Source organism: Stylophora pistillata, chromosome 5, assembly GCF_964205215.1.
Source record: "Stylophora pistillata chromosome 5, jaStyPist1.2, whole genome shotgun sequence".
NCBI lineage: Eukaryota > Metazoa > Cnidaria > Anthozoa > Scleractinia > Pocilloporidae > Stylophora > Stylophora pistillata.
The window spans coordinates 9,700,325-9,709,416 of NC_142523.1; positions in this window are offsets into that span (position 1 = coordinate 9,700,325).

Genomic DNA, 9,092 nt, shown 5'->3' on the forward strand with positions numbered 1-9,092 from the left:
ACACAACTACAGTTCACTGCAGCAAAAAGTATCATTAGCAAAGATCACACCTACCCTTGTCGAAATGTCATTTAGATGACAAACAGTGAGGTGACGGAATGATTGATTTGCATTGCAAATATGTTTTCACTCGATGAAGTAATAATTGTCTTTGTTCTGTCAGGAACTTCGAACATAGAACTCCGAGCTTCGATTACCTATTTGGCTTAAAATTACGACTTTTTGGTACGACAAATAGTTTCATAACATGTGTCAGGTAATTCTAAAGCCAGACAGCCGGCGACCGGACAGCAACCACATACCAACTGAGTAGGACGTGAAGTAACAGAAGGTCATGTCTTTCAAGAGCTCAAGTAAGTTATCTAGTTTCATTCTCCTACACTCAATAATTATGTTACCAAAAACTTTGAGCCCTTTACTGGAGCCTTGGCTAAATATTAAAAGATATAATGCGTCGATGGGCCTGTCTCGCCTATGATTCATTTCTTCTAATTTATCGGTGAAACAGACAGTGTGCGGAAACTTGTCACGGGTATAATTTATGTGAACACTGAATGAAATTGAAAGCTGCAATATTCCATAAGTCTAATTCACTACGTTTCGCATGCACAAGTTTTTGTCCGAAAGGAAATTCAATACTAATTAGGGAAATTTGAAAATAATCGTAATCTAGCGACACCTAATCACCACAAAGATTCCATAACTGAACCCTTTCATGCATCAGCTTTGTCGGGAGAAATATCGATCTCCAGCACATGAACACGTTATTGCTCAGCGAATGATATCAGCAAACCTTTAAAACTTCGGTTTCTAAGGGACCACTCCTTAGTTATCTAACATTATTTACTCTCATGATAATCGCGCCTTGCCATCTTCTCGCACTTTGAGCCTAGGTTTAATTTTCTCCTCTTTTCCCTTGTACGGCAGCTGCGCATTGGCAAAGGAACTGCTTTAGCTTTATAATAGAGCATCAAAAACTTCAATATAGAATTAAAAAAAAATGCTGGAAATTGACCGCCAATTAGTGGGGGTATCGTTAGAATAAAAAAAGGCCTTAAGGTGAGGAGGAGGGGAGAGAAATTGTTTTAATGTGACACAACCAAAATACTCCGAACCCCCCTCCCTTTTGATAAATAGTGACCGATCCCTGAACAAGGATTATGATCTAATTTTCTCTAACAATCGCACTTTGCTGTCTTCTAACACTTTGAACCCATGTACGGAAAGAGTTCCATATAACCCCAGCATTAATCAATCAATCAATCAATCAATTTATTTAACGTGGTCAGAACGCTTAGCTAAAAGCTAGTTTACAGGTACGCCACGAAATAAAAAGAAAAAAGGAAATTATAAAGCCTTGTGAAGGTATATAAATTTAAATAAATTAAGAATTAAGAACTAGAATATATAAAATGTAAAATGTAATCATTAAAAACAGGCTAATATTAAAATATAAGAATTTAATAATGTAGTCACCGAGTTGAAATATAATTAAAGATAGATCCTCACCGCGCTAGAGTCCCGTGAGATCTAATGTTTTTAAGTAATTTTTAAAACTAGTAAGTGTCTGTATCTTTCGAGACTCGTCAGGTAAAGCGTTCCATAGTTTCGATGCAGCATATCCATGATCTTAACCCGAAGGTTGTTGATTTTACTTTTGGGAGGTCCAGTATTGTGGTGCCCCTAAGATTATAAGTGGAGCACCTAACTGTTATAAGATCACATAAGCTTTTTGGTCCTGCATCGCTAGTTAATATCTTAAAGACAGTGGACAAAATTTTCGCTAATCGCTGTTCACGAAGACTTGAGAGACCGATACGCTTACAAAGTTCCTCATAAGGGGAGGACTTATCTCTAAAAACAAAACGGAGCGCACGTTTGTTCACCAACTCTAACTTGTCAGCTGACTTCTTATTACAGAAGTGCCACGTTTCGGAGCAGTTATTAAAGTGTGGTAAAATGAAGGCTTTGTAAAGATCCCTTCTAGTCTCAAAAGACAACATTTTCTGCATCCTTTTTAACACAGCCACCTGTTGACTGACTTTTATACATATTTTAGCAATGTGCTTTTCAAAATTCAATTTATCATCGATTGTCACGCCAAGAAGTTCCATTGTGTTGGATATGGGAAGTGGTGACTCCTCACACTTCAACACTGGTGCATCAGTTCCTTTGTGTTTTCCCAGCACCATTGCCTGGTATTTTGAACTGTTCCTCTTCATACCATTACGCGCGAACCATATATCAGCACTAATAAGATCGTTGTTGATTAATTATGCATTCCATTTCATAAAGACTAAATATAAAGGTTTCCTTTCAACACTCTATGCATAATTAATGTATGGGGTTCTATGGAACTCTTGCCCCCATGTTCAATTTCCTCCTCTTTTTCCTTGTACGGCGGCCCTGCTTTGGCAAGGGAACTGTTTTAGCTTTTTAACACTGAGTCAGAAACTTTCATTTAGAATTCAAAGGACTGAAATACAATAAATACGGCTGTCTGCATTTTTCATATCATTTATGGACCATACCAGTTTTCTTAACTCCTAGCAAGCTGTTAAACCATGCTGCTTTAGATCTCTTATTCAGGAACCAGAGTCATTAGTTATAGACTGAAGGGAGAGGGGTTGGAGGGTTATGGGCGATCATTAGGTTTGTAGGGAGAACAGAGAGGGAACTAGTCGTCGCCGACTGAGTATAAAGGGGGAGAACTATAGAAAAATGACTGCCAGCCAATTATTTGTCAATGATGGAGGGATGGGGGGGGGGGGGGGTGGGGTCATAAGAATGTTACAGAGCATTACCGGGCATCAGGTAAATGTAATTATGACAGTCAAGATTCTCTGACCCCCTCCTCCCCCTCAGACGATAGATAATGGCCGGTCCCTGATTTCATTCCTCTGAAATCTGCTCTGAGATTTTTGTGAAACTTTACTTTTTGTTTGTTTATCTTATAGGAGCGAAAATTTTGAAATAGAAAAGGGGAAAGTTTTTAAAATAAAGAAAGGAGTGAAATTTTGAAATAAAAAAGGGAGGGGGGGTCCTGGGGCTCGTTTAGGAACTGTAGTACTCATATAATTCCTATAATATCATAACAATTAAATCTACGAGTAATGGCTAAATTTGCGTTTCCGAAAATTGTTCCTTTTCCTTCGCCGAGAATTGGAGTTTAAATTTATTTCAGGGGAAGAATGACATTGCTCAATTCCGAGAAAGAAAAAAAAGGCAATAGTTTACCGTGCTGAAAAAACCACAATTGTTGATGTGCGTGTGCTATTTATGTGAAGGATATTCCATGCAATACTATGGCATTTCTTTCAAACAGTTTTTCTCCAAGAAAGAGACTCCCACAGAGGTACAAGGTAGATGAACGAAAGGAAAAAAACAGTTGATTTTGTACCGTTATCCTCCATTTTTAACCAAACCCTCCCTTTCCTAGAGCTATCCTGACTTATCTACAGGAACATCTTGGAAATTACTACTTCTCGAAGAGGAAATGGATTTGAGTCATACCCAAAGAACATTGGAATAATTTTCAAAGGTCTTTTAGTCCAAATCGAGGATCTGGTGATAAAAACCCGTATATTTCTCCACTTCCCTCCGATCCCCCATAATCCCCCCATATCCCCTTTCCCCCTTCCCCTCCTGATCTCCCCTCCCCGAACGAATCTGCATCGTTCTTTCCTTCAGTGTTATATTTACGCTGTTGTAATTTCCTTCGTGTTTATCGCCCACCAGACGATCAAGAAAGAAGAGAGACATCGTACGTTATGGACCATGAACAAGCTTATAAAATCAAGTTAATAGAGAAAGATGCTTTAACGCAGGTTAGTTTATGATTTTATGGCGTGTCCAGGTTATTGTGCAGCTTAAACATCTTGCGGGAATTATCTTGTGTGAGTGGCCTTTTTACTTCTCGTTTCCTTCTTTGTTTTGTGTGCTGGTTTTTTTTCTCGTGATTTGTTTGTTTATTTGTTTGTTTGTTTCTTCTTTATTTTAAATAAGGGGTTTTTATTTTCAAGGAAATCATTATTTTAAATCGATTTTCTGCTGAATCAGTCGAACATAAACGAGAAACAAAACGCCATATGAGTAAATTAAAATTTCAAACTTACCAAATTATGCAGAGGCATAGTTAGGAGACCTCTATTAACTATGGCAGAGGGGAGCAGCTCAGTCAAAGTAAATCAATCAACAAGGGATATTTAGAATATGTCAAAACTCGAGTAATGAGATACGACACTTGACCGGCATCCAAAGTTGCTCGTTTGATTGAGGAACCGGTCATTATATATCCTTTGGCTAGGTGGGTCGGTGAATTTTGGTTGTGTCACCATGTAAACTACCTAATTCCCCTCCCCCCCGGGGATCCGTTGTATTCAGATGATCCCCCATAATTGGCAGTCAATTCTCTATAGTCCCCCTTTAATCTCTGTTAGTGACAACTGTTTGCCATGGCAACCAGAAGAGTAGTCCTTACACTCCCTCTTTTCGATCTAGTCAGTCCATCAGTTGATTGGCCTTTTTGTAGACTGTGTCATACGTTTGATGACTAGTACTAGTTTAACATTTTCAGTGAGAGAAACATTTGATACATATCTCCGAAATTTTGAGGAAATATGGAACAGAAATGAAGATATTAGTTGAGTTTAAAACTGTGGGCTGTTTATAAGAGTTTTTCTAGATTTTGCTCATTGTGGTACAGAGATAACTTTAAAGGAACAGAAACCTTTTAGTAATGATAAAATTGCAGCTATTATTTTACTAAAAGAATGTTAGAAAAGATCTAATAAATTTTACATCCCCATTCCTCAATGGGAAAGTTGTTTTAGGGCGTGTGGTTCTAACTTAAAATTAATACTAAATACATTATAAAATGCAAAATATATTATTTCAGAGAAAACGGGTTTGGCAGGATAAATTTAGCAAAGACTTTCACATTTACTAAAACAACCTTCAAACACCATAATAGTATATTACACAAAACACTTTTTACAAAACGTTGTTTAGGCGTGTATTCTATGGTTACTTTTGTTGTTCTTTTTCTTTTTTATTAACAGAGTCTGTAAAAAAAAGAAAAGGTTTATTTTTCTTTGTTAAGAGAGCTAATGCCCATAAAATGTTTCTTTCAACTCACCATGTGAAATCTGAGAAGCTCATTGTATCTGATTTATCATCACGGGTTTATTACGAATCAACTTAACGGCCTGCTCCCAGTTGGCTTGTTAGCTCAACTGGTAGAGCGCTGCACTATTATCGCAGAGGTCAGTGGTTCCAATCCCGTACAGGCCTGATTTTTTTCAGGTCTGATTTTCGCTATTGCATAAAAAGCGCTCTCTACTGCGAGGATCGTGCATCATACGTATCAATTGATTCGCGAGAATTTTGAAATCCTTGGCGTGTTTCTTCATCCATTTCGTCGCGATGTACGTTAAAAATTTATTTATACTTGCAAGCCGATCATTTCGTCGTCTCGCGATGATTAAGACTCTTACGAATGAAAACCGCAAAGTTTCGTCTTGACAAAGTTTTCCAGAACTTCAAAACTTGAAACTTTAAGATGGTTTATAAGTAGGCCAAACAGCTTGAAATTACGGGGTCATCCTTGGTGTAAAAACCTAACGAGGTCTTCTTTGTTTCATGAGGTATTGTTTTGCTGTACGCTATTGTTTAAAATGTTTTTCTGTCTTTGTTTTACGTCACTCGTGAGCTTCACAGGTTTTTACACCGAGGATGAGCCAGACTTCCGTATAAACCCATACTTCATTATACAAAATAAAAGCAGAGGCCAAACCACAGATCACCTTTGGGACTACGGCTCTGTTTTTGATAATTATGAGGTTATATGGAAATCTTTCCCACACCAATTTAGTACTTCGTGCAGTTTTCGTCGATGGCAAGGTATTTGTTTGAACATGGCCTTTTGAAATTTAATGTAACAAGTTCTCCTTCACAAAATAGCTCAGGAAGTCTTACTTCTCAATATTGACTTCTTGAAACTTAAAAAATTAGAACAGACAAGAAAAATACTTCTTGAAAATTAATATACTTCTTGTGAAAATATTTTGCTCCTTAACTGTTGTTGTATGAGATTACATGAGAAACCACCAGTGACTGATAAAGACAGCACTTTCCTAACATACGCGTTATTTTGGCGTTATTAATCAACAGGGTTGGGGTGTAGGTCAATACATTGCCTTGAGATGTTCAGCGACATTTACACATTTACAAAGACCTATTTTGACTAACTGGATGCTATTTCGTACCTTGGTGCAATTCTTTGCTTGCATTGTTTTCCTTCACCATTCATTCCTATGCTTTACTGTGATAATTATGTTAGATATTTATGTTAGATTTTTAGATTTTAGAATTTATATTGTTAATTGATTAATAATCACTGATTAGACTAGTGTCCCCAATTAGCTTGTGCTTGTACAGCTAAATACATTTGACACTTAAATAAAGTTTTTTTTTTTATCATTATTATTATTATGCAGTATACACGTTTGGATGCTAGTGAGCTGAGCAAGATAGGGCGAAAATTCGTAGCCTATCTGCCTGACAGGACTGTTAACTATAATAATATCTAATGCTACTTAAATATAAATGATCAATATAAAACAATTAAAGCGTCGATTGGCCCAATACTAAGATGTTTTTTTTCAAATGATGTACTGTTCAGCTCTTAAAATATCCTTAACTTAAAATGTTCATAAAATACTGTTCATAAAAGCCAAATCATAATGTCCTTAAAGTTCTTACGATGTAACCAGTTTAAATGTTCTTGGAATGTTCAGTGCTATTTAATACAGCTTTCTGCATTCTCAGCAATATTTCTTTGTATCTTGTACCAAAGATGCCCTTCATTCCAGTTTCCAGAGCTTTAAACCATCCTCCAAGTACATCTATAATGACGTTTACTTGTGAGATCTTGTATCCTGGGTGTTGTTTTGTCAGCTCAAGTCTAAGTGCTCCATACTTCTTAGTGTTTTCTTTGTCTTTTTTGTCTCTTTTGTTGATCCAAGGGCAGCTCATTTCCACCAGAAGTACCTTCTTGTTTTTGTGGTGGATGAAACGTGCATCCACACGATTAGATCGTACATATGTACGATCAGCTTATACTGGTACATCCTAGTATGCCTCAGCATCATGTGATTTATAAAGAGGTTTGGGCTTCACATCTAAGAACCATGGCGGAGTACTATCAGCGAGCTCTAGGTCTTTGAGCATCTCAAAGAATTACACTTTCAAAACAAAATTGTGCCTTTCTAAGTACTTGGACTGAGCTAATGATGGACATCCAGCAAGTACATGTGTCATGCTCTCAGGACCTTCGCCACACATTCTACATTTGACATCGTTCTTGTCCGTTTTTCCAGTCTTGTAGGCCATGTAGACCTATGTTGGTGTGAGCTGTTCGTACAGTTCCATGATGCCTGCGATACAGTGGGTAGGAGCACATTGCCATTTACTGAGCAATGCAAAACAATTTTCATGGCTCAGTTGATCATCTTGCCATCTTGCTATCTTGCTTTTAAAGACTTCCTTGCCACTGTTGATCTTCGACTTTTTTGACAAGTTTCTCATTTTACCACTTTCTTTATATGCTTCTTGATGTGCAGATCTTTGGTAGTTATCTCTGGTTCTTCTGTTGGGCTACATGATGGTTCAGTGGTATTCAAGTTCAGAGTTGTATCCAGTTCTTCTGCAAACTTCTTCGCGTCAGTGATAAGAGAGGAGAATCCCCTGACTATAGCACATTCTTCAAACCGTTGCACAGATTTCATCTTGGGGTCTGGACTTTCATAGAGTTTAACTGCTGTTGTGATCTTGATCAGCTTATACTAATAATAATAAAAAAATGATAATAATAATAATAATAATAATCGACTTTATTTAAAGAGGGTAGATACATAACAGCTTGTGCTGATAAACCAGTGGCCCTCAAAAGTAAAGTTAGTAATACATTCTAAGCCATAGAGATTAAAAACAGAACTAACTAGTCGAACAATGTAACTATTCAAAGACTATAAATACAATAAAACTAGATTATAATACAGCTTCAAAAGAATCAATACTCTTGCTCAATACTCTTGCTCAATGGCTCGTAGTCCTCGTCCTCCTTTCTCCCTATTATTATTATTGTTATGTCGCAGAGAAATCAACTGAATGCTACATTCTAATCAGGCAGCACAGGGCGAAAACCGTAACCTGTGAGCCATAGAGTGAAAAAATAAATGTACATTAACTAATCCTAAAAAGCTTTTCCGTTGTGTCTACGGTCCTCCTTCTAACAGAGAGTCAAACTGCCACCTTGAAAGTCCGGGCAATATTCAGCGTGCCCGAGAGCACTGCCCTCTGCATCTTTCGCACTACGTCTGTGCTTCTGCCTCTCACCAGCTCGCGCATCATGACATCCAGCTCCCGTGACCACCCCCCGAGGGCATCCATAATGATGTTATATTGCTTAACCTCGTAGCCTGGGAACTGCTGCCTTAGTTCCCAGCGAAGGGGTCCGTACTTCAGTGTCTTCTCTTCATCCTTTCTTGTCCGATTGTTAACCCACGGGCAGCTCATTTCCAGCGTCACAACTCTCTTGCACATATGATTTACAATGCGTGCATCCACATTATTATTATTATTATTATTATTATCATTATTATTATTATTATTATTATTATTACCTGAAAGGGCAAAAAGAAACTTTCATTTCCCATTTTTTTGAAGCGGTTCAGTCAGCTTATTTATAATTCCTCGAAAAAAAAAAAAAAAAAAACAACAATACTGAAGTTGTCACCCTAATGCCATGCGAAGGTTTTCGTAAATATCATTGACGCCTATTCATAGACGATTCCTCCCCAAGACTCAACACCTTTTAATTCACCGCCAAGAGGAAAATTTCTCTCTCCACCAAACATTTACTCGCCTCCGGCTTGCCAATATAATACATTGATAAGTTTACCCTTTGAAAGTGTTCCAGGGAAGATCTACTACGGTTCATGTAGCATTCTTTCATCTTAATAAGCGTACGTGCTGTGATAAAACAACAAACTACAAGTTATAAACTCCTTCTCAGCCTCACCCTGTGTCCG